A 26,651-nucleotide genomic window follows, 5' to 3' on the forward strand; every position below is an offset into this window, starting at 1 on the left:
CACATGCACAATCATGCGTCAACACCGCTCACCCGCTATTTCCCTAATAACACACGTTGTTAGTTTTTATTTCTAAACGTTTTTTACACACAATGACAAGGATTGTCAAGAAAGCGTGTTTGTCGTGTTCATGTCAAATGAAACTGATCACAAAACACAGATTTACTTTCTTTATTTTGTTTTCCTCATCCAACCCCCATAAATCCCTGTGTGTCCTCCTGCAGCACTCCCAAAGGACAACAGGCAAGACAAGACAAAAAAGTCTGACGTGTTGAGTAAAAACTGCTATTTTTAGCATATTTTTAGGTCCGACGTGTTGCTACCAGACGTGCAGTGTGAGCAGTCAGGTCGCATGCGAGAACAGGGTCGTACAGTGTGAGCACATGACTCGTGAGATCTGCCCTGCGAGGAAGTCGTACAGTTGGAGCTGAAGCTGAGTGCTACGAGTGAAAAAGTCACACAGTGTACGCCCAGCTTAAGACAAAATGATCGTGGCCTCCAGAGGTTTGAAAGCCTGTAACTTTTTATGAGTAAAGAGCACAGGGCTTTCTGTTGAATATGATTGTCTACCAGCAGATTTGTGAGAAGAAAAAAAAACACAGGCAAATGAGACCAACGTTTTCCCTCATCTCAGAGCTCATACGGGCTTTTAATAACTTTAATTTTGTCTTCAGTGCAGATTTGAAGCTCCTCTCTAAACCTCCTCCTGTCTTTAGACGGTAAAGTGTTGATATATCGGGGATTTTGCCCACAAACTTACTTAACTGACTGGACTACTGTAACTCGCTTTATGCAGGCATCAAGCAGGCCACCATAGCGAAACTGCAGAAGGTCCAAAACGCGGCAGCCAGGTTACTGACTGGTACCAGGAGATCTGAACATATCACGCCCGTCTTGGCATCCCTACACTGGCTTCCAGTCTCTCTTAGAATTTTCTTTAAAGTTCTGGTGTTTGTTTTTATATTTTTAAATACGTTGGCTCCACATTATCTGGCAGACCTGATTCATCCTTATGTTCCCGCAAGGAACCTTCGGTCAGCACAACAAGGACTGTTAGTCATTCCGAAACACAGACTACAATCCCGAGGGGGTCGTGCTTTCTCGGTGCTGGGGCCGAGGCTCTGGGAAGAGCTACCTGCATGGGTGAAACAGGCCAGCATGCTCGGCAAGTTTAAGAGCCGTCTGAAAACTCACTTTTATTCTTTAGCTTTTATTCAGGAAGAGTCCCGTTAACTGATGGCTTTGCACTTTCTGCTGCCCCACCTAGATTTTATCTGCATGTTTTTGCTGGTTTTAAATGGCTTTATATGTTTTTATTTTTTATTTTATTTATTTTTTTAATGTTTATTTCTGCTGTGCAGCGCTTTGTTTGGTCCTTGGGCCACGTGAAGGCGCTATATAAATACAGTTTTAGTCAGTTAGTAGTTAAAAGTTTACATTACGTATTGATAGCAGGTAATTTTGTGTTTATTTTTGCCACCCAGCCACTCGCGCATGTTTACAAAGAGGAAAAAAATATGTCAACAAAGATCCTCCCATTGTCTCAGGGTTTGTTTCTACAAGGTGAGTGCCAGACGTGTCCCAGACGCGTAGTGTTGTGCAGCTCCACTAAACTTACACGTTGGATCTTTTTTATGTGCGATACTTCCAGAACACGTCATGCTCAGCTCTTCAGATCAGGACAGGCACGGGAGCAGCTAAAGCGGCCAGTAGATTTGAGTCGTGGAGGATGGCTGCTTATATTGAGCCAGGAATCTCTGGAGGTTTCTTCCTGTTAAAAGGGAGTTTTCCTCTCCACTGTCGCTGCATGCTTGCTTAGTATGAGGATTGCTGTATAGTCACTGACACTAGTCAGTGAATTGATGCAATTTGCTGGGTTCCTTATATAGGAAACATTATTTCTGATTGGCCTAATGAAATGTGAATTGGAATGTTTATTATGCGAAGTGCCTTGAGACGACTCTTGTCGTGATTTGGCGCTATATAAATAAACTTGAATTGAATTGAATTGAATTACATTTCAAAATAAAAGACACGTTCAGATTTTAAAATAAATATGTCATTACCTGTGACAAACAGAAACGTTGGTTACGTATTGTAACCCCAGATTCTATGAGTCTAGTCGCAGCCCTTAAGCGAGCTGCTATTGGAAGGGTGATCTCAGCATCAGCCAATCATGAAGAGCTTAAATGTACGCCCACCACGTGGGCACCCCTTGTGGGTTATATAAGTGGAGCGACTCCACTGCTCGCCTCCGATGGCTCTTAGTCCTAACAGAACCAGTGTGGCCAAGTGGCTTAAGGGCTGCGACTAGACTCATAGAATCTGGGGTTACAATACGTAACCAACGTTCTATTTCGTCTAGTCTTAGCCCTTAAGCGAGCTGCTATTGGAATAATGCGCAGCTGGATGGGTTTACGCCACACTGGTTAGCTCAACCAATGGACACACCCAACATGTCTCCTTTTAGTGGGGGTAGCTCAGCCTCAGCCCAGGGCTTAAAAGGCTGAGGCAGCCAGAGAGAAGAGTGGGGCCACCACTAAAAAATATCATCCACAAGAGGATGAAATTCATTCAAGCAGGGCCGATGAGGTGCCATAATGCGTTCACTCAGCCTGCTGAGGTCCAAGCACTGAACGAGTGATGGAACCTGAAGACACATCTCGTAAATAAGAACGAGTAAAGGAACAGGGTGAAGCCCATGAAGCAGCCTGACAAATGACTTCCATTGACCCACCACTGTGGGGCGCCATAGAAGAGGAAATCCCTCTGGCTGAGTGAGCCCTGAGTGTCTCAGGAGGATCCAGCCCCAATGATGTGTAAGCGAGTGAAATGGCGTCACATAGCCAGAGTCAAAGGCGCTGGGCCAACAGCGCTTGCCCAAGGGAAGACTCCCTGTAGTGCACAAACATGATTTGTGAGCGGCGAATCCCTGAAGTGCGTGACACATATCGTGCGAGCGCGCGCACCGGGCAGAGAAGATGGGAAGCCGCCTTCTCCTCAGAATTATGGGGAGGAGGAAAAAGTCCAGCCAATGAAATTGACCTGGATTTAAAGGAATTATTAATGTTTTTTGGGCACAAAGGCTGGGTTGGGGCAGAAAACAGCAGACCCGCCATCTGCCCAGATCCTGAGGCATGCGGGAGCCACTGAGAGGGCGGTTTGGTCGCTCACTCTCGTGACTGATGCCAGTGCCAGCAGCAAGGCAGTTGTAAGTGACAGGAACTTGAGTGAGACCTGGTCCAATGGCTCAAATGGGGCTTCAGATAAGCCACGCAGAACCACCGTTAGGTCCCACTGGGGAATTAGCGGGCGGGACACAGGTTCGTTCCTTCTGACACCTTTTAGAAAACTTTTTGTGAGGGGATGATTGAAAATAGACCTATCACCAAAACCCTGGTGACAGGATGAGATAGCTGCAGCATATGTTTTAATAGTGCTGAATACGAGGCCCCTGTCCGTCCGTATCTGCAGAAACGATAGGACATCCGCCAGCTGGCAGGAGAGCGCTTGAACATTCCGCTCTGTGCCCCAGTTCTTGAAAGCTGCCCATTTAGCAGCGTAAGATGCAACGGTAGAGGGCGCCCGCGCACTCTGAATCGTGGTGACCACATCATGCGGCAGCCCAGAAACCCCTAATCGAAACCGCTCATCGGCCAGACCCACAGCCGATGGCTTATTTCCGGAGGATGTCTGATTATCCCATCCGCCTGGGGAGGGGCGTCCTCCCTTCGCGGGAGTCTCCACTGGGAGCCGGACAGTAGCGCTTGCTGGTCCGGAAGCCATGACGCGGACAGGTGTCTGGGAGCCACCAGAATTACCGAGAGCTGTTCTGACCGAACTCGGTCCAGGAGACTGGGAATCAGAGGGACTGGTGGAAACGCATAAAGGAGCGTTCGAAGCCCGGGCTGGTGTGAGAAGGCGTCCGCTCCGAGCGAGGTTTGGTCCCGGAGACTCAGGGAAAACCACAGGCAACACTGAGCGTTTTCGCGAGCCATGAACAGATCCACACGGTTCCCCGAACCTTATCCAGATCTGTGATATCAGCGCGGGATGCAGACGCCAGTCGGAGTCGCGGGGATCCCCTCTCGACAGGATGTCTGCCGCTACATTCAGGATCCCCGGAATGTAGGTGGCACAGCAGGTGGACATGTGCCCAACACAGTAAATCTGTGGCTATGCGCAATAGAGGGGGGGATCGAACTCCCCCTTGGCGATTTATGCAGGCTGCCGCCGCCTGGTTGTCTGTGTGAACTTCGACATGACGGCCATCGAGAAGGGCAGCGAAGTGCATGAACACATTCCTCACTGTCATAAGCTCCAACACATTTATGTGCTCGTGCGTGTGGGAGGGCCAGCGATCTGCCACCGTATGGGACAAGCACGTGCCCTCCAACCCAGACAGTGACGCATCCGTAAACACAGATACGTGTGACGTAGGATGTCCGATGGGAATCCCGTGTGAGAGGATGCAGGGATTCCCCCAGTGAGCGAGGTCCCCGCCTACTGAAGGGGGAATCCTCAACATACGTCTCTTCTGACGTATCTGGTGTACCCGGGGGCAGATGAACCAACTTTGCAGGCGCCTCGAGTGCAACAACCCCAGCAGCACCACTGAGTGGGCTGCAGCCATCATGCCCAGAAGTCTCATGACTAACAGGGCTCTCACGATCTTGCGGGGTTGCACGCGGGGGATCACCATGGTGAGATCTGCCGCTCTCACCGGCGACGAACGTGCTCTCATTAGAGAGGCGTTCAGCTCCACCCCGAGAAACATAATCGACTGGGATGGAAGAATGGAGTTCTTCCCCCAGTTTATAGAAAACCCCAGGGTTGACCAATGCTCTGTTAACCTCCTGGTTTGCACTGACGCCCCGTCCTCGGACCGGGCGCATCGGAGCAGATCGTCCCGGTAAAATAAAACCCTCATTTCCGCCGTGCACAGTGGCTGCAGCGCGGTCTCCAGACATTTGGAGAAAGTGCGCTGGGCTAGCGAGTAGCCGAAAGGGAGGCATTCGTGCGCGCGTTCCGACAGCGGACGTGTGCTCGAGGTCACGTGGGCAACGTCTGAGGATTGGTTTCGCGCCCTTACCGCTGTCGCTCGTACCAGAGAACTGGGAGCGACCCATGGAGGGCTGTGCTCGAAAGGGCGAGTGTGAAACAGCTGGAAGAGGCTGATCCGCACCGCAGAGCGTGGAGTCCATGAAGGACGAATGGGAGCCGGGCCCGTGCACGGGAACGTCAAAGTGCCAGCGGATGGAGCCGCGCAATGTGCGCGCTTTGCTCGTGGTCGCGACAGCGCCATGACATCCCGTCCCACCCAACGTTGTGGGGGAAGCGGGATGAGTCGGGCCCATAGACTGTACATACGGTCGGGCCTGGCCGCAGGCTGGGGGCGGTGCGCAAATGGGGCGCACTCTTACAGCTAACTGTGTAACATGACCGAGTCCGACTGTGTGAACATGCAGATGTGCTGCAGTGCTTGGTGCGGGGAACATCATGTGTGAGGATTCGGCAGAAGGTTCTGCAGAGGACTGTAGGATTGTGCTCTCGTTGTGATGTTTTTTGGGTTTTATTTCAAAACCAAAATCATTCACAGAGTTAACATTACAGTCATAAGCACACACATTCCCCCCAACGAGTCGTTTTCGTGGTTGTTTTCGGCGAGGTTCCTGTGACTGCCAAGGCTGTGTCTGCTGGCTCGTTCGGAACCGTTGGCCGCCAACTCCCTGGTCCCGCCTCAGCGGGAGGCCGGCTCCGCGGGGCGGGCCGTGCAGCTGGGCGCATGGAGTTTCTGCGCCGTTCGTCCCATCCTCTGGGGGGAACGGCCGGAGTGCGAGGCTGACCGAGTGGACCAGGTCTCGCACTGTGGCTGAAAGTTCAGCCGCTGAGCCCTCTAGATGACGCTCCTAAGATGGGGACCAAACAGAACGTCAGAGGTGATGTGGCCTTCCAGCATCTCTCTGTGCAGGTGTTCAGGAATGGAGGGCAGGGCCGTGAGCCACAAGGCCGCTGGATAAGGGTCTGCCAGGCAGCAATGCGAGCAGAACCGGTGAGTACAGCCACGCACAGATTGAGGATGGCATCAGCAGTTTTAGTAATGATGGTTTCGGACTCGACAGGAGAGTCAAGCTCCTCCACCATTTTGGAAACGCCAAAGGTGAGAAGTCGATGTTATTTCCTGCAGCGCCGGTCTGCAAGGCGCACTGGTGTGCGCGATCAGCGAGCCGCCTCAGCAGCTGGTCATGCTTAGCGGGAACTGCTCGCGGTCCAGTGAGGTGGTTCTTGACGCCACACAGTGAGGCCAAGTCCGGCTCCAGTGGAGGAACGGATGGCCAGCCCTGGTCGGAGAAGCCCACGACCTTGGTAATGGGCGCATATGTGGAAATTGGCGCCTCGAGCCTGGCAGGCTCGGAGAAGGCGGCGGACCAGCAGTTCATGGCAGCGGGGAAGCGCGGCCAGACGGGATCTGGACAGCGCATCTGTGTTGCCCCGAAAATTCCCGCCAATTCATCTGCCTCAGGGGAGCCGGTTCTGGAACGGCTAGCCCCCTGCGGGTCGCAGCCGCGGAGATGATGGCGGGCAGCTCCTGGAGCAGCGCTCTAACTGCTGGCAGGGAGGAGCGAGAAACCACTGGGGCAGAAGGGCCCGCTGAGCGAGGCTCGTCGACCTCCGTGTTGTACAGGAGGGAAAAAGGGCTATGGTAGCCAGCCTCGTCGTGCTCCTCACGAGGCTCGGCGACCTCCGTGTTGTACCGGAGGGAATAATGGCTGCGGCAGCCAGCCTCGTCGTACTTCCTCACGAGGCTTCTCGACCTCCGTGTTGCACAGGAGGGAAAAAGGGCTATGGCAGCCAGCCTCGTGGTCGACCTCCGTGTTGTTCAGGAGGGAAGAAGGGCTATGGCGGCCAGCTTCGTCGTACTCCTGCTGTCGATGACATCGTCCAATCGGTAGGAGCCAGCCGGCTCCTGGCCGATGTTGAAGAACCGTAACGCCTTGTCCAGAGAGTACGTCCCAGCCACCGGAATTTCCTCGTCGGTGGAGGGGGTGAAGTACTCGACCCGGCGGACCTTTTCAGCCACGGGCAGAGCAGTACAAAACGGGCACGAGGCCTGGGGGTCAAGGCCAGGCCAGCGTGGTGAGCCCCGAGACAGACCTCACACTTGGCGTGCAGGTCGCCGCTGGAGATGGAGCCCGTCTGGCAGGCCGGGCAGGTCCTGGCGTCGCTGGACATGGTCGGTGAGTAGATTTTTCTTGTATAATTGCTCTTAAAGGAAGCTCTTAAGCTTGGCGTGAAGAGAAAACGGAGGAGGCGAGCAGTGGAGTCGCTCCACTTATATAACCCACAAGGGGTGCCCACGTGGTGGGCGTACATTTAAGCTCTTCATGATTGGCTGATGCTGAGATCACCCTTCCAATAGCAGCTCGCTTAAGGGCTAAGACTAGACGAAATAGAACATAGTATTTAGATACACTTTTTTCATGATTGCTAGCGAGTGAACTGGCAAGCTCACGTGTGATCTTGTGACTCTTCTCTGATTTTGTGATCTAGACTGTCGCAGTAGCAAAATATTTTGCTAGATTTGTGGAGCACAAGCACAGCCGCTGAAACGCTCCCGGTAGCGAGAACCAGTGCCCCCCAGAAAAGTTTCTTAGAGGTTGCCATGGGGTCAGAGAAAATGTTTGGGTGACACCCCAAACTGATCGTCATGGTAACTCTGGGAAAGTTTCCTTTAAAAATCGACATTAATATGTCTTATTAAAGAACATTGATCTTCCAAGGGTGTGGACAGTGGGGTGACTTTTCTAAGGTTGGCCACGGATACCCCCAGCCTATGGCGTTTAAAGCGTGCCACAACCCGTGCACGCGCATTGGGTCCACAGCGCGCGTGTGAACGGGACTCGCGAGCGGAAATATACATGGCGAGAGGTCATTTGTGCACTGAGAGGGAGCAAACTGTGTCTGTGAGCGCACAAGGATGTGCACAAGTGACAAACCTGCGTGCGCGCGTGGTCAACGAGCACACGGCAGAGGAAAACGTGCGCGCGCGGCAGCCTCTGTGCGCGCTCGGCAGCCTCTCTGCGCGCTCGGTTTCTGACTCCTGCTCGCTCGGCTGTAAGGGTTTTGGCACTCTGGAGGCGTGGCCTGTGGCAGATCTTCTCTGTCCTCTGATTGGTTAGTGTACCCCGCACTTTACCCTCTATCTATCTATATAAAAAAGTCTGCTAGTCAAGTAGTCGCTGGCATAGCTCAGTTGGAAGAGCGGGTGACTCTCGCCCCGGAGGATCCAGGTTTGAGGCCGGGCAAGGAAAATGCAGTAGATGTCATGTTAATTTTTCTTAATTTCAGGTATTTTACAGTTGTGACCGTTCAACTGTCATTAAACGTCCGAATGTTTGCTGGGCAGTGTTTTAAAAAGTGCACATAAGCTAGATGGTTTTAACCATATAAAATTACATTTTTTGTGATACTGGAAAAATACATACTGAAATAAAACTACTGATTGAAAACTTTATGACTGTGGTTGTACAATATATGACTCACTAATACACTGCAAACTCCCTTAGAGTGGGGCTTCCAGAGAGAGAGAGAGAGAGAGAGAGACAGAGAGAGAGACAGAGAGAGAAAAGTTCTTGCCTCATTAATGAATTGTTTATTTTTTTCAGTATTTAATTGACAAATTATCCTTTCAAATAATTAATTGATGAGTTACATAATTGTCCATTTAGAATTGTTGAATGGACTGAGTCAAGTTTGGTGCACTTTATATATTTCAAAACATTTCAAAACTAACTTGCTTTAGTAAATCCTTACTTTTGTTAAATAAATCAGTTGTTGAACCCCCACTCCTCTGTTTGGTCTCCTTTCTTATTACAGCCCGCCACTTCCAGTCTGGGTTGTAACAATCTGCAGACAGATTTCTGAGTATCTCCTCCTTTACACAGATCCTCACTGAGCCATGTACTGTGAACAAATAGTTTCTCCATGATATTATCCAGCAAGGTCCCGTTTTTGTCAAAACAAGGGTGAGGTAATGAAAAAATAGAAATATTTCATTAAATTAACATTTAAATTATTTATATGCATCATTAAAATAAAAAAAAAAACATGTTTTGAAATATATAAAGTGCACCAAACTTGACTCAGTCCATTCAACAATTCTAAATGGACAATTATGTAACTCATCAATTAATTATTTGAAAGGATAATTTGTCAATTAAATACTGAAAAAAATAAACAATTCATTAATGAGGCAAGAACTTTTCTCTCTCTGTCTCTCTCTGTCTCTCTCTCTCTCTCTCTCTCTCTCTCTCTCTCTCTCTCTCTCTCTCCTCTCTCTCTCTCTCTCTCTCTCTCTCTGGAAGCCCCACTCTAAGGGAGTTTGCAGTGTATTAGTGAGTCATATATTGTACAACCACAGTCATAAAGTTTTCAATCAGTAGTTTTATTTCAGTATGTATTTTTCCAGTATCACAAAAAATGTAATTTTATATGGTTAAAACCATCTAGCTTATGTGCACTTTTTAAAACACTGCCCAGCAAACATTCGGACGTTTAATGACAGTTGAACGGTCACAACTGTAAAATACCTGAAATTAAGAAAAATTAACATGACATCTACTGCATTTTCCTTGCCCGGCCTCGAACCTGGATCCTCTGGGGCGAGAGTCACCCGCTCTTCCAACTGAGCTATGCCAGCGACTACTTGACTAACAGACTTTTTTATATAGATAGGTAGAGGGTAAAGTGCGGGGTACACTAACCAATCAGAGGACAGAGAAGATCTGCCACAGGCCACGCCTCCAGAGTGCCAAAACCCTTACAGCCGAGCGAGCAGGAGTCAGAAACCGAGCGCGCAGAGAGGCTGCCGAGCGCGCACAGAGGCTGCCGCGCGCGCACGTTTTCCTCTGCCGTGTGCTCGTTGACCACGCGCGCACGCAGGTTTGTCACTTGTGCACATCCTTGTGCGCTCACAGACACAGTTTGCTCCCTCTCAGTGCACAAATGACCTCTCGCCATGTATATTTCCGCTCGCGAGTCCCGTTCACACGCGCGCTGCCATGTATATTTTCGCTCGCGAGTCCCGTTCACACGCGCGCTGTGGACCCAATGCGCGTGCACGGGTTTTGACAGGGGTATGACGCGATACCAGCCACCCCTTGGTGGCGCCGCTGGGAAGAACGTACTGCTGAAGTTGCAGGTAAACACATCTAGTTGAACGCCTGGGTTGGATTGATCTAGCTTTAGTGTGAGTGTTTAACATTTTTATTGTGTAGCCGTTCCAGAATCTGTCCTGATGTACTTTGCATTTCACCTTAAATCCAGATCAGATTCTCTGCAGCAGTCACTTCATGGATTTACTTTTTTAATTTGTTTTTGTACAATATTCCAACCCAATTCCATTTTTGGTTATTTTTTAAAACACAGAAAAGGTTTCTTTTTACCTTGCTGCTGACAGTTTCGTTCGCAGCTGCAAACTTCCTCAGAGCTGACGCTGATGGCAGTGTCACTTCCTACGCCATTTATCCGCAGGCAGCAGAGGAAAGAAATACAAAAGGATGGATGAAGGAAGCCATGGAGATAAGGAGACGTGGATGCGGGGCCATGAACAGAGACGATGGGGTCTACTCATTGGTCGAGCATGGGACTGCTTCATTGAGAGGAGAGAGCGGGCAGTAGAGGGCGACAACGTCCTCTGCTGCCCGCGGATAAACGGAGTAGGAAGTGACGCCACCATCAGCGTCAGCTCTGAGGATGTTTGCAGCCGCGAACAAAACCGTCAGCAAGCAAGGTAAAAAGAAAACTTTTCTGTGTTAAAAAGAAACAAAATGGAATTAGAAATGAGACACAGCAAGAACGTACAAAAGATATTCCAACCCAAGATGGAAAAAAAATTTTTTTATAAGGCTGTTTATTTTAATGCTTCATACTTTATAGGGAAGCAAACAACTGATGAATCCTGGTCTAGTGTTCATGGCCCGTGACCTCAGACTGCTGGGGGGGGGGGGGGGGGGGGGGGGGGGGCATTTTTCTGCTTCAGGGAGGGTTGCAAAAGCAGACCCCCTTTTCTTGCCATGACTAAATACAGTTTATTTTGTTTCATGAAACTGTTTCATTTGTGATAATTTATGTTTTTAGGGTGTTTGTTTGAACTGTTGGTTTGTTTGGTCAGCAGTTAAGCCTTTAAGGTTTTTTGGAAGGTGTGTATGTGTTGATGATTTGGGGCACCAATCCATAAGCTGACCTAGAGCACCCAACTGCTTCAGGTGGTCAGGAAATTAAAGCAGTGACCCCTCAGAGCGACTAGGTCTCTCATTGACTGAATTTAGTCAAAAGCCTAAATATAAAGTTTAAAGCTAAGCCTCACGAGGAAACACGGAGTAATTCTCTAAAAGCGCCAACAACCACTTGGATCACAAAAGATCTTTGAGGGTTTTTTCCGCAGATTACACGTGTACCTGAGCGGCTGAGACTCTGGAGGTAATCCAGGGAACTTCTTGAGCAGAAAGCTTTTTCCTGGTCTCCACCACTCTGAGACAGAATCATGTGTTCTGAAATTTGAATCAAACCTCCGAGCGAGATCTGTGGGTTCTTGGCAGTGGAGGGTAGAACACAACAGGATTCTTGCACATATGCCTTGCACATCGGCGAGAAGCTCAGCGGGCTGCCAACACCAAAGTGTTCATCCCTCTCCTCCCACTCCTTTTCGTAGCACGAAGCAGAAAAGACCCCAGAGTCCAGAATGAGCCCCTCTAATCAGTAGGAGAGATCAAAAAGCAGATGTTCAAGAGAATGAAATGCCCCCATTGATTGGCCGCAGTGCTTTTGTCCCCCAGCGCAGTCCTCTAATCGATATCTGAGAGATAAGCAGCAGTCAGCCGCTGACATTGGTGATGTATAACTGCCGTGGCGGGAACGGCAACTGATGACTTTTTGCCGTCTTGGTCAAGACTCACCGAAGCAACTCGGACCAGCGTACCGCGAGCAGACTCCCACCAGCCGGGCGAGATTCAGATCCTTCTCATCAGAGTCAGGCCATCGGCTGATGAACCAAAGAAAGTCCTCAACGAATCAGCTAGGGTTAAATCTGTGTCAGAATAAAGCTCAACGAAGCAACAATGATAAATTACCTGAAAGGGAACCACCGTTATCACCCTGTTTGTTTTTCAAAAGACAATAATAAAATAAATAGATGAAAAAAATGGCTCAGGGAAAATGAAATGATGGCGTGGCTGTGTTTTGTGAAATTGTGCTGTCAAACGTTTCTCCTTTCTAATTTCCTGGAGCGCAGATGATGGAGCATGTGTACTGACAGCTGAATCAGATAAAAAAAAGGACTTTTCTTTTGGCGCCTCACAACCATTTTAATGCAGCATTAATAAATATAATAATGAAACGGTTAGTTTGGGGCAAACAGTATTTGACAGATCCCTTGACCTTGCATGCGCTGTATATTTTTTACGTGGCCATTTATTAAAGTGTCATGGCTGACAGGCGGAGACTTGAACACAAAATAATGGAGTGGAGGCATAAAAGAGTAAAATGTTTATTTACCAGGAAAGTGGGTTTTAAATAGTGTTTACTTTTATTAATTAGACCATTGTCCACAAGAAAAGTCTAAAAGATTGATGCATTTCTCTCTTACTTTCTAGTAACTGCTGAAGCTGTTTGAAACTTAGAGCAAACATTGGTCTCAGTGTGTGTGTGTGTGTGTGTGTGTGTGTGTGTGTGTGTGTGTGTGTGTGTGTGTGTGTGTGTGTGTGTGTGTGTCCGATTGATGGACTGTCCCAGCACAACTGTCACTTTGTTCCCCTGTTACGGTGCTCCACACAAGGGAGCTGGCAGCTCTGACGGACGCCTCCTCAGAGGGATTCATGGGAAATGACAGCTCTTGCTACATAAAGCCAAAGTGTTCAGGTGAAGGGAAGACACCAGAACTTCCACACCAAGAGTGCACAAGGCTGACACCGGCTGAAATGTATTTCCTCTGCTCCGCCGGGCTATTTTTGTTGGAAATGTGCAGCTCATACATCTGGGCGTTGAGACGGAGAGGGGCTTAAAGCCCCACCCTTAATCTACTTCCTCTGTTTGCTGTAATGGTCTGCGACTCTTTCTGCTGACTAAAAAAAAAATCACATTTCTTACATGGCTGCCTCTTTATAAATTATTTCACATTTCACTTACTTACCGTACCTTTTGCGAAAGTTAATCTACATCAGTGACGTTGAAGAAAAATTTCACAGCAGGAAAAATGAACAGCTCCTCTTGTTCAAACTCAAAAGGTGTGGAGCGCCTGGCTCCTTTTAAAAGTTCATTTCAAACTTCATCATTTTACCATTTTGACAGCACATCTGAGTGCACACGGGCCGGGCCAGCCCTCTGATTCTCTGTATTTAAATATGGACCATCTTTAATTGAGCAGAAACGGCTGTGGAGAACAGTGCTGAACTAATACTGAGGCTGAAATATCATTACGCTGATGGAAGCCGAGCTCTCTGACTTTTATTGGCAGCTTGCAAGCTAAATGTGTGGTTCAATTCAGAGGCGGCCATAGCTGCAGAGGCAAAGTAATCGACTTTGGGACAAAATGGTGTGGAAAATGACACGTAGGCCTTCGCCTAAAGCCAACGTTGCTCAGGCAGAAATCTATCAGTCAGGTGCACGCCAACATTGGCATTTACACAAATGTGATTTAGTCAACGATACTGGAGAGCCGATGTGCCGGACCAGTGCTTTTAGTGAAATAAAACCACTACTTCAAGTCATGCAATCTGCTGCTCCTGCTACTGAGAATGTCTGAGCATTTGCTTTCAGTTTGAACTCTGTCATGTTCAGATAAAACTGTGTTTTACATAAAGCCTCACAGCATTTCTGAGCAGATTTGGGTCAAAGTATCCTGAACCTTTTGAGCGTTTGACTCTGAATTTTAAATTCCCATCCTCTCAGAGCGGAAATCAGCCTTTTGTTTTGATATCAAGATTCACTGCTGCTACACACACTCGTGTGCGGTGAGTATTTTTGGCTCAGTGCTGCCAATGTTTGGACATAGCCATTTGTAAATTATTTTGCAGGGAAAGCAGCTCGACTGTGTTTTTTCTTTTTCTCCCAAATAGACATCATGGAATGCGCACAGGTCCGTGCTGCCGTGTGGTCGGCATGCAGAAGTGCATTATTATGATCAGCAGCTTTACTGATGGCCAAAACCAAAAGGGACCCTGACCAGCCAACCAAACCATCATCCCAATAAGAGACAATTAAACATTAAGCAAAGGAGCTATGTTTTAGGGAGGAGGATGTTAACTGTGGGTGTTACATCAGCTTCTGAACCTCAGATTGACTCTTCCCCAGCAGCGAGCCTGGAGGAGCTACAGCCACACACACACACACACACACACACACACACACACACACACACACACACACACACACACACATGCACTGACGGACACACACACATTCACTTGCTTAACCACAAAGCAGATCAAGTGTGCCTGGAGAGCTCTATAGAGAGGCCAGTAGTCATCATTAGACAGTGTGTGTGTGTGTGTGTGTGTGTGTGTGTGCGTGCGCGTACCATTCTCCAAAAAACCCTCACTCTAATCACTGTCACCAGACCTCAGCTGAAAAACAGATAATTAATGTTGGGCCCTGCCTCAATCAGCCTCCATGCTAAACAGCTCTGCGCACATATGCATGTGTGTGGGTGTCTGCATTTGTCTATTTGGAGTCTGTCGATTTAACCCCCCCCCCCCCCCCCCCCCACACACACACACACACACACACCCCTGGAGATCCTGGATGCTCAAGCCATCCACAACGATTTTTCTCGGGCTCGTCTCAGCTCTCAGAACCGACTTGGATAATTTGCATTCAGAGGGTAAAAAAAATCTGCCACTTTGTGACGAAAGCTCCATTTTTACAGCTTCTCCTTCCTCGCCGACTCCATCGTCTCATCCCCTTTTGCCCTCATGGCTCCCCTTCACCCATTTATTACACAGAATGGACTTCTTAATCGAATGCTTTGCAGAGCAGATTTATTTATGTTTTCTTTTTCCTTCCTAAAGGCAGTTATTAATATTTTATAAATATTTGATGATACTTTGTGTGACCCTGCAGAGAATGACAAAGAGGAATTGAAGGTTAATGTCGGGGCTGCAGACTGATTAAATGGAGACCAAGTGGCTAAAGCCAGCGCACGGCTGCTGTAAACTTTCTAATAAAACCAACTAAATAAACATTGTTCACTGGAGAATTTTACCGAAGACTTTAACAAGGTAAATTGCAAAAATACTTTTACCTTCTTGCCCTTTGCTGATACCCAAATACAGGACTGTATTTGTTTCTGGTTGTCATCTGTTTATAGGATTACATGAATAAACTGTGCAGTAATTTTCCCTCACAGATTAAAGAAACATAATTAGCTTCTTTTCACATTCTGAAAAAAATGTTAAATATCCCATAAAAAGCCACAAACTAGTAAACAATGTTGTAGGCGAGGTGGCAGATGGCCCAGCTAAACAGAAGGTTCAACTCAGATATCATTTGGATTAAAATTAAAAGAAACTTTGCAGCTTTGGCTTTCTTTTAGCACCCCCTAGGGTCCATTTTAATTCACTATTGTAAAAATGAAACTGAAAATTTGCCTCTGTCTGTGCGTTCATGTTTTTGAAGCCTGCTAAAATGTCTCTTCTGACTTTCTTAGTTTCTACAAGAGCAGCTCATCACCAAATGCATAACTAATCAGCTGTGTTCACAATCAAAAACGTGCAGGAAACATGCTGGAAGCAGACTGCAGCTCTAACAAGCTGGCTAGCTACTTTTCTAAATGGGAGACTTTGAGACTTCAGAGCAGTCGGAGAGGCTGAAGTTGCAAATGGGGTATCCTACTCATAGGGGATGGAGGGGGCTGAGAGGAATCTCATTAACCATGTAAAGGGTCATTTTAGCGCATACTGGCTCAAGAAAATGATTTATTCCTTTAAATAAACCTTTAACTCAAACGGCAAATCAAAACATGATGCCTTAAGCTGAAAAATTAACATAAAAGCCTCCCAAAACATTTTGGCAGCAAGAAATAGTAAAAATTCAGATGTGTTGTTATTATAATGACTGCATTTTCCAGTCAGTAACAAGATGGCGCCTGTGCTTGGCTTAGCTGCAGTCACCGGCCACTTTTTCAAATTTTTCTCCACTAACCTCCTCTTTTCCACCTTGCTCCTGCCTGCGATCCTCTTCAGTAGTGTTCCTGCTACCATCTCCTATGATCGCCAGACTTTTTTGTCCTTCCGTTTGTTCACGATCGGCCAAGATGCACCGAGGATGTACTTCCCTGTTTTTTTATCTGAGTGGCTCACTGGCCCGGAGCCAAACGATGTTTCCAACCAGGGCGCCTCCAGCGATGTTTATCCGGTCCCAGGAAAATGTCGGAGGAAAAGAGGTAAACGATCAGGAATCCAGATGAGAATAAGACTTCTCTTAAAGCGTGGCTTATCTAGCAAACATCGGTGTGATCTTCTAGCTTCTTGTCCTTTGTTTGGTGACCTGAGCGCCACTTCCACATTCCCGCCAGGCCATGTTGCGGTGCGGTTTTTCCGTCCAAGTATTTTAAGGTCGGTTTATCCTCATTCCTCAGTGGTTTCTCCTCCTGTTCCCTCCATAAGTGGTTTTTATAAACACCGTGGATCTAACCCCGCTAATTTACGTCCACTAACCCCAGCTGTTTCTGTAGTTTCTGATTCCTCCACCTCACTCAGCATGGCTCTATTAAATACCCGCTCTGTTAACAATAAGACCTTCCTGCTCAATGATCTAATTCTCTCTAAAAACCTGGATTTTCTGTTTCTGACTGAAGTTTGGCAGCAAACATCTGATTATTCTGGTCTGATTGAACTCTGCCCGAGTGGTTATTCTTTTCTTAGCCAGCCCCGGGGTTCTGGTTGTGGTGGAGGCCTAGCTGTTGTTTTCAGAGACCATCTTCCATGTAGCTCTGGTCACTTTGCTTCCTTTAAACTGCAGCTGATTAAAGTCGGGCGTAAGGACCCGTTCTACTGTGTTGTGGTCTATAGTCCACCTGGTCCAAACAGTTCTTTCCTTCAGGAGTTTAGTGACTTTCTATCCTCCACTGTGAAGCTGTCCAGGCTGGTGATTGTTGGTGACTTTAACATCCACGTTGCTGATCCCTCTGATCTCTTTGCCATGAATTTCTCCAGCCTTATGGACTCCTTCAGCTTTACCCAGCATGTTTCTGGCCCCACACACACCAGGGGGCACACTCTGGACCTTGTTTTTACCCTGAGTCTAAATGCTGACAGTGTTTGTCCTGAGGACGTTTATATTTCAGATCACCATTGCATTTTCTTTAACTTGTCAGTTTCTGCGTCCCCACCTCCTGCTCGCCCTATGGTTAGTTCTCGTTTTCTTAATGAGAGCACAGCTAGCAATTTTTCTGCTGCTTTTGATCCACCCTGTTCTTCTGATAACGACCCAGATTCCTTAACTTCTCAGTATAACGAGCGCTGCCTCTCCATTCTGGACAACATCTGTCCTGTCAGAACCAGATCAGTTCCTGCAGAGAACCCTACTCCCTGGTTTAAGGACAGCCTTCGAAACCTAAAGCACCATTGCAGAAAAATTGAGCGCTTGTGGAAGAAAACCCATCTCCACGTCCATCTGCTGCACCTAAAGGATCTTCTGACATCCTTTAACTCTGCAGTCAGAGACACGAGGGTTTCCTATTTCTCCAACCTGGTGTCCCAGAGCAAAGGGAACCCCAAGGTGCTGTTTAACACCATCAGCAGCATCGTCTCTCCTGCCTCTCCTACAGCCTCTGCATGCCCCCTCCACATCTTACCCTCATCTTTGTTTAAAAGTGCTTTTCAGTCCATCAGTCCCAGCGTGCTCTCCATAATTAATGCTTCTCTGGTCTCTGGTCAGGTCCCTGCTTACTTTAAGAATGCTGTAATTCACCCGCTTCTTTAAAAAATGAGTCTTGACTCCTCTCTCCATAGCAGCTTCAGACCCATCTCTAAACATCCGTTCATCTCCAAGATCTTGGAAAAGGTTGTGGCTAAACAACTCACAGCTGCTCTTGATGAACATAACATCTATGATAGCTTCCATTCAGGTTTTCGTAGAGCTCATTCTACTGAAACAGCTCTTCTTTGGGTCTCTAATGACCTTCTGACTCACAGTGATGCAGGGGACTGTTCTGTTCTGGTCCTGCTGGACCTGACTGCAGCCTTTGACACTGTTGACCATCACCTGCTACTGGAGAGGCTGAGAGACTGGGTAGGCCTATCAGGATCTGCTCTGGAGTGGTTCTCCTCTTATCTTTCTGAGCGCTCCTTTTCTGTGGCCATCTCCAAGTTTAGATCCTCCACCACCTACCTCCCTTACCCATGGTGTCCCACAAGGTTCGGTGCTGGGGCCTCTGCTCTTCCTCCTGTATCTGCTTCCTCTTCAGCACATCCTGAGCTCCTTCAAATGAATCTCCTACCATCTTTATGCAGATGACATCCAACTGTACATCTCCTTCAAGCCCTATGAAATGTCTAAGCTGCAGCTGTTACACACCTGCTTAGACTCTATCAAAACCTGGATGGTGGGAGCTTTCTTCAGCTGAATGAAGATAAGACTGAGATCCTCATCTGTGCCCCAGACAAGCTGGTTCCCAAAGTCAGAGACTCTCTTGGTCAGCTTGCTTCTCACACCAAACCTTCTGTCGGGAATCTTGGCGTGACCTTTGACCCAGCTCTCACCCTGGATTCTCATGTCAGTTCTCTTGTTCGCTCTTCCTTCTTCCATCTCAGGAACATTACTAAGCTGAGTCCCATTCTGTCCCGCTCTGAACTTGAGACCGTTATCCACACCTTCATCTCCTCACGCTTAGACTACTGTAACTCTCTTTTCACGTGTCTGAGCAGAACCTCCCTGAACCGTCTACAGGTGGTTCAGAATGCCTGTGCTCGGCTTCTGACCAAGTCCTCCAAACACACCCACATCACCCCGCTTCTCCTCCAGCTTCACTGGCTGCCAGTCAACTTCAGGGTTCATTTCAAGATCCTGGTTCTGGTCTATAGGGCCTTACATGGACAAGCACCATCTTACATTGGTGATCTTCTTAGTCCCTACACCCCCAGCAGGTCCCTGAGGTCCAGTGACCAAAGCCTACTGGTTGTGCAGCACCAGGCTAAAGACCAAAGGTGACAGATCATCTGCTGCTGTGGCCCCCAGACTCTGGAACTCTCTCCCCCTGAGCCTGAGATCAGTGGACTCCGTGGCCTCCTTTTAAAAAAACAGCTGAATACTCACTTGTTAAGGCTGGCTTTTGACCTTCTTCACCACTCTCTATTCTGCTCTCCCCACCTATTCTACCTTCTTCAAGATCCACTGATTTCCTTCTTTCCTATTCACTCTCTCTCTTTCTTAACATTTTTTAATCACAATTGTCTATTTTTTGCTCATTTTAAATATTTTCTTAACCATTTTCCAAATTAATTTTTATATTTTTACATTTTTTTTTGTTTTTGTGAAGCGCCTCGTGATTTTTATCTCGAAAGACGCTATAGAAATTTTGTTTTCTTCTTCTTCTTCTTCTACATATACTAATTAAGCAAGAATGACCTCCTCTGGTCAGTTTTGGGTACTGCAGTCCATGTATCAAAACAAACAGTTCTGCTGTAAAAGCCTTGTTAGCTTAGCATTAGCCTCTTGCTTTCTTTACCTGATAATAGAGTAAAACAAAAGTAATTTTATTTTATTTTGCTTCTAGGCTGCTTCCTTCACTGGCTTTCATTTTGTCCACAAAGCTGCTGGTTTTTGCTGCCAGTGCCGAGTAACAAATGCAGGATTAGTTTTTCCTGATTGGAAACGTTGATTGGCTGTAAAGGTTGTAAACAGAGACTACATCCCTCTTCAGCATTTTTTAAAGGAGAAAATCCCTCCAGCAGACTGAAAAAAAATGGTTTCAACGTAACCTTCCTTCCAACATGACCAGGACATTAGACTGTTTTGTGATTGTCGTTTAATGCATCCTAGGTATGTTTAATAGGTATGTTTAACAAACAAGCTCAGTGATTAGGTCAAAAAATATACAGGGTTGTTTTATATATATACAAAACAGCCCAGTATATTTTTTCTTTATGATGGTTAACTCTATTGTAAATTATGTGGCCATACATCTCCACCTTAAAAGGACTTCTTACACACATGACAAGCCTGATCATTCAGTCTACGCTGCAGATGCTGAGATGCTTGATGCACAAGCTAAACCACCACTTTCCAGCTATGTTTCTGTGTTCACATTGTTGTGCTAAATTGAGCCTGTGCAGCCAAAACGTCCTCAGAACTCAGTCACAACAGCTCCACCGACAAACATCAATATATTTTTAGAGCACCTCTACACTAAAAATATGCACCTGGTCTATTTTTGACAGAAGCTGCATCAATCCCCACAAAGAAGATGAATCCGACAGGAATCTTATGAAGAATCCATCAAAATTACTAAATAAAACATCCAGTGTGGCTTCATTGCTACACGTCACGTCACCACGTTATTGTGTTTCATAAAATGCATTGCATTTTCCTCGTTTTTTCAGTGGGAAAAGGGATTTTTGTGATGCCAGAGATATAATCCATCATGATGAGTTTTTGATTTTTGGATAAAAATGACTGACGATGACATGGAAACCATAGAAACACACTCCCTTGGCACAGTGATTGCAGCTTGTACAGTCAGGACCATTTCCCCAAAAATAAAATATGATGTTAGGAATGAAACAAGCCTGAGGTTTAGAAATGTGACAGAGTTACTTCTGCTAAAATTTATAGAACGGGCGCCCATCAAAGGAGAAGCTTCTTCTGTTTGTGTAGCTCACAGAACAGGGTGCAAGTAAATTAAGTCCAATTAAAAAATATTCATTAGGGTTACACATATAAACAAATAAATATATTGGCCTACTCCAAAATTTCTCATGAATTCATTACTGGAGTTAACTCCATCCATCATGACCGCCACTGCTAATCAACATTAACAAATAAAGACATTTGCAGCATTAATTTAAAGCTCAAATTTGGTGTCAGAAGCTAAGAGACTTCCTCGAAAACTACTCTGAGAATTATTATATGTGAGATTTTTGTCTTTTTCAACCTTAATGAACTTTTAATGTTGGTATTGGTTTTGGAGTCAGTCTCAGTTGTCTGTTAGCAAATTTTCTCCTGAACAACTGGGTGGATTTTAATGAAACTATCAGACTGTAATTACTGGATGTAAATACACAACTTATTAGCTTTAGGAGGCAAACAAATTCAAGATGGCCACCACACCTTAGAAATCATAAGCATCACTACAACTCAGACTTACAGAATGCGACATGGCAGAAGCTGATTCAAAACAAAACAAAACAAGATGAAAATCAGATGCTTAATCCACTAGACTACCAAGGCCAATAGCTACAACAGTCGAATTGCCTAAAACACTATTGTACACATGTTTTGTTGGAGCAGGAATAGGCCGAGCGCTGGCGTTGTTCCCAAGGATGCTTTCTTCTCATTCGTTGCTCTGTAGTGGTCCGACTGGATGGAGCTCTGACCGAGAGGTGGGGTAGGCTGACCTAGCCTCTTAAATAAAAGAGCATATTGCAGGCTAGAGCCTCCCTTGAACAAATATTTAGAGAAACATAATAGGAACTCATTCTAAATAAAAATGTACACATACATAAATTATTTAGGATTTGGGAATTGTTTTTGTGAGAAGATTTTTTTTCTGCCAAACCAGATTGAGGTAGGCCAAGGGAAACGTGTTAGCTTGACTCCAGAGTAAAATATGTAGAGGAAACTTTAAATGTTTATGATTATACTTATTGTGTATATGAGCCTGCTGCACGTCCCAGAGGGCAGAGACAAGCCAGAAGGAGAAGCGATGGACCATGGAGAGAGATTTAGCTGTGATATTAGGAGGTTCTGTGGTGAGAGCAGGTGAGTGAACAATCTTCGCTAGCTAGCTTAAACTCGTGTGCTAACACCACACTGGTGCACAGATTATTGTCATGTAGCAGACACTTAAAAATATTACTGGTCAGTCAAAAGAACATTCATTCATGACAATAATAATGAGCGTTTGTAAGGCGTTTCATACTCGTCAAGATCCTTTCACGTAACCTAGCTTAGCACTTTAGAGAGAAGGGGAGACAACTGTCATCCTGTTAAGGGACAGCGGTTCAGACCTGGGTCTGACCCAGAAACCAGCTTCCCTAGCTCGCTAGAAACTTTTAAAAGCCACCCATCCCCTTCTGGAGTTTGGGGCTGGTAGTTCTGAGCCAGTTCCCAACCAGAAACCAGCCTCCCTGGTCCGTCAGGGATTTTTAAAAGCTCTGCATCCTCTTCTGGAGCTCAGCACAGACCTCGTTGAGCTGGCTCCAACACTGATTTTGGCTCCAGGAGCCTGCAGGTATTTTTCAAAACTCTGCCACAGGGCTTTGGAGGATGGGAGACATGTTGAACTCCCATCACATTACTGGGATCGTAAACCTCCGGTCTGAAATGTGCACCGTGTGTTATCAGCTGCACAGAACGCACCAGGAACAAAAGATAGTGTCGTTCATTATTTTAATTGGAAATTCGTTGACTCGATGTCCGGACCCGCTGGAGATTGTACAGCCTCCACAATCCCAATAGTTTATTATTTTTAAGAAAAATGAACACAACGCTAAACTAGTGAACACACACACACACACACACACACACACACACACACACACACACACACACACACACACACACACACACACACACACACACACACACACACACACACACACACACACACACACACACACTGACTCGAGAACACTACCTCTCTACCTGAAAACGAACTACTTACCGCACTGAGCTTGAAGCAGGACCAGCTTTTAACTGCCCCTCCTTACGTCAGAGGTTAAGAGGACCTCGTTTTTCTATAAATAAGAGGCCGTTATGTATTCTATAACAAAGTACACACAATAAACTTTTCAAATAGTATTTTTGAACAGCATTTTATATGAAATTCTAATTAAATTTAACCTGCAATTTGCTCTTTAAAAACATCAATGAGCTAGTTGTACAAGAGCTGGTTGACTGCCTTTTTATCACACGGTGGTGTGTGTGTGTGTGTGTGTGTGTGTGTGTGTGTGTGTGTGTGTGTGTGTGTGTGTGTGTGTGTCTCCAGAAAACAACAGCAGCTGGGAGTTTCACCATAACCTGACTGTATTTTATCAACTATATTTTTCACCCTGCAATCATTTCCTCCCTCTCTCTGACTCAGAATCTCTCATCAAATCACTCCTGGTTTCTGGCCGGCCATCAACAGGGCGAAAAATATCACCAATATTTGGAACGCACGTCCGTCATCATCGGACCAGGGTGTTTGCAGTGCTCTGAATAGGATGTCTTCCATTGTCTGAGAATATAAACAAACCAACAACTGCATCAACTTTTAAACTCGGCAGCAAAAAAAAAAAAGATGGTTTTGCAGCTGCTATCAGAAAATAGAAATTGTGCTTTCATCGATGTGTGAATATTAGAATCCAGATTTTATTAAAAACAAAACAGCTAAAAGCTAAACTGCAGGAGGAACTAAACCTCCTCCCCCACTGCACATCATTTAATCAGCTATGTATCTGAACAAAATACCTGAAAAGCTGTGGCATACAGAATGTGTTGACTTCCTGAATGTGTCTTTCTTTATACATTCAGACATGGCTGAATAAATGATTTGAAGCTGACACATAATTCAACCTTGTCAGAAGCTGATCTCCATCCCCCCTTTTGCTTGTGCATGCTGTGTAATTGAGCCTTCGGGGAGAGAGGAAAGACTATCCGGTCCTCACTTTGTAAGGATCTACACTGATGATCAACACTGGTTACCAGCTGCCTACTCAATAGGTGCATACACACAAGCGGACGCTAATATTTATGGCGTGACAGCAGCTTATTTGGCATTTACAAGCCGTTTAATAATTGCAAAGATCAGAGACTTAAGCTAACAGGACCTATGGGGTATCTGCTTCACCGTGAAAAACAACATGTTTCCTTGCATAAAAACCTAATAACATTTCCTCCAATATGTTTCTCCACAATGACACACGCAACGAGGAAAAGCCCCGTCTAAATGGTCAACGACTCTGTCGGGAGCAGACAGGCTTTCTGCATTTACATGATAAATTCCACATGAAGGCCACGGGCAACTCGGACATGAAAGTTGCATTAATTGAGAGTTTGGATTACACTTTGTGATGTAGCTTTTGTAATCTTCCTCCACTGTAGACACAAGCGCAGTCTGTAAATCCAACATCTGCATTTAAACTATAGACTAATCATCTGTTCTTCAGTAAAGTTTACCAGCTGAAAGCAGGCAGAGGACAGGATGCGTAATTGTCCTGTTTACCTTGGATTAGCATCGTGTCTGCACGTGTTTAAACCACGAGGGCCGGGGAAACGCACCAAGGCCGGCCAGGCAAGGATGTCAATCTCAGGCTTTTCATTCACTTTTGCTGACACTCTGGCCAGCGGAGCCTCGGTGGATCCCGAGAGCCCTGCACATTTCCAACAGTCAAAATCAATCCCTCATTTAGATTCAGCAACTCGGAAAAGATGAAAACTATCACCGTTGGCAGCAGAAAATCGTTAAAATCAGAAATTAACGGTTGGCTTTTTAAATGACAGAAAGGGTCGCTGCAAAAATGAAAGTTATAACAACTCTAGGAATTCAATTGTGATCATAAAAATGCAAATATTTAATGTTTCACTTCAGGAGTTGGCAGTGGAAAAACAAATCTAATGCGCTGCGGGGTGTTTAACATATATATGTGCTCATCTTCTACACTTGCTCATCAGATTGTGAAATCAAGTGAGGCGCTTTGTGATTTAACCTGGAATGAGACGGGCCAGCAGAGCTGTGCAGCTGTGGCGTTGGGGGCCAATGGGAGCTCTTTAAATCAGAGTGTTGCTGTAAACAACCCCCCCACCCCCACCCCTGTGCCGGCGTTACTAGTAAAGCTGATGACAACAGCCGAGCAGCCCTCCAGTGCCTTTAATTCAGCAAAAACATTCTCCAGAGGAAATGCAATCTGCGTCCTCTGTGCAGATCCACTGGCTGCACATCCCCGCTATCATATTATACTACCCACTGTTGAAATGGGAGAAGGAAATAGGAAATCGCCTCAGCCAGAGATGAACCAGGAGAATAATCAAAAAATAGTGTGTGGCGTAAACGGCGTGACATGCAGACCGTGGCCGAGAGCTAAATAATCAGCAGGAATGGCTCAGGAGGGCTTGTGCCATTCAGAAGAAAGTATGCCCTCTTCCTTAACCCCCCCTCAGGCATCTATTGGCTTACAGCAGCTTATAAGATGGGAGATAGGGAAGCTTCCCTCATGTGGTGATCCCACTTTCTTTTATTGCCCATAAGAATATTTAAACAACAGCGTTCCCGTCTGACCTCACACCGTTTTCTGTTTTTATCTTCATCCACATCAGATGAAGGAATTGTAACTTTTCAGGTTTAGTTCTCAGAGAAAGCACGACACGGTTCCAAATGGGTGAGGAGTAAAGGGGCTGTTTTTGTTTGCATCCTGTTGTAAACACGCACACACATGCAGCTCAGAATCAGCAGCAGACAAACAGAAACACACGGCGAACATTAAAGGAAAACTGCAAGTCTTTGATTTCTATTTCTGCCTGCCTGAAAAAGACACTTGAGCCGAGGATGGATGGTGTGGAGAGAAGTCAGCGAAGTGTTTGAAGTAAAAGCGCTGGACACGTGTGTGTGTGTGTGTGTGTGTGTGTGTGTGTGTGTGTGTGTGTGTGTGTGTGTGTGTGACACAGAGTGTGTGTGACAGCGTTGAGCCTGAGTGAGAGGTGAAAGGACTGCTGTACTCACAGTTGTGCTCTTGTTTCCCTGTGGTCTGCCGGTGTGTCAGTGTTTCATCCTCTCAGCATCTCTCCCTGGGCTGGGCTTCCTCTTCCTCTTCTGACCAAAAGGTGTGAGGAGGAGGAGGTGGAGGAGGAAGAGGAGGAGGAGGAGGGTATACACGGATTGAGCGCTAAGGAATGAAACCAAGGAGAGAGAGGGAGACAGAGGGAGAGAGGAAGAGAGAGGAAGAGGAGGAGGAGGAGCAGAGAATGGATGGAGGGAGGGCGAGCGGTGGCTTGTGATTGGCCTGTCAGTCCGGGAGAGGGAGCGTTGGTCTCGGTGGTGTAAGAGGCGGCAGGCTGCCCGCATCCCAGTCCGTGTGCTGGCTTCTCCGATTCAAACACCTTCAGAACGCTTCCTGCAGAAACACAACACTCATCTCACACACACACACACACACACACACACACACACACACACACACACACACACACACACACACACACACACACACACACACACACACACACACGGAGGAGGGAGAATTGATAGAGAGAGGCAGACATGTTCAGAGGGCTGATGACAGCTTCAAGCTGAAGCTTCTCCTTGGCTCCTCATCAGTGACAGGTACTGAGGAACAGGAAACAGAAGGAGAACCCCCACCCCACCCCCCCCCATTCACACAGCTACACACACACACACACACACACACACATCACCCCTCATCCAACTCAGCCACATCCCCTCCCCATCTCTATTACCA

General features: G+C 46.6%; 1 long non-coding RNA gene across 1 annotated transcript in view; it reads right to left on the reverse strand.

Moving 5' to 3' along the window:
* LOC139069996 (uncharacterized) overlaps positions 1–26,345 on the reverse strand; it is a 210,414-nt gene extending 184,069 nt beyond the window's left edge. Inside the window, exon 1 of the long non-coding RNA XR_011520659.1 lies at positions 25,916–26,345. This is a non-coding gene — a long non-coding RNA (uncharacterized lncRNA). The remainder of the gene's footprint in view (positions 1–25,915) is intronic.
* Positions 26,346–26,651: the final 306 nt, after the last annotated feature.

This window comes from Nothobranchius furzeri, chromosome 5, assembly GCF_043380555.1.
Source record: "Nothobranchius furzeri strain GRZ-AD chromosome 5, NfurGRZ-RIMD1, whole genome shotgun sequence".
NCBI lineage: Eukaryota > Metazoa > Chordata > Actinopteri > Cyprinodontiformes > Nothobranchiidae > Nothobranchius > Nothobranchius furzeri.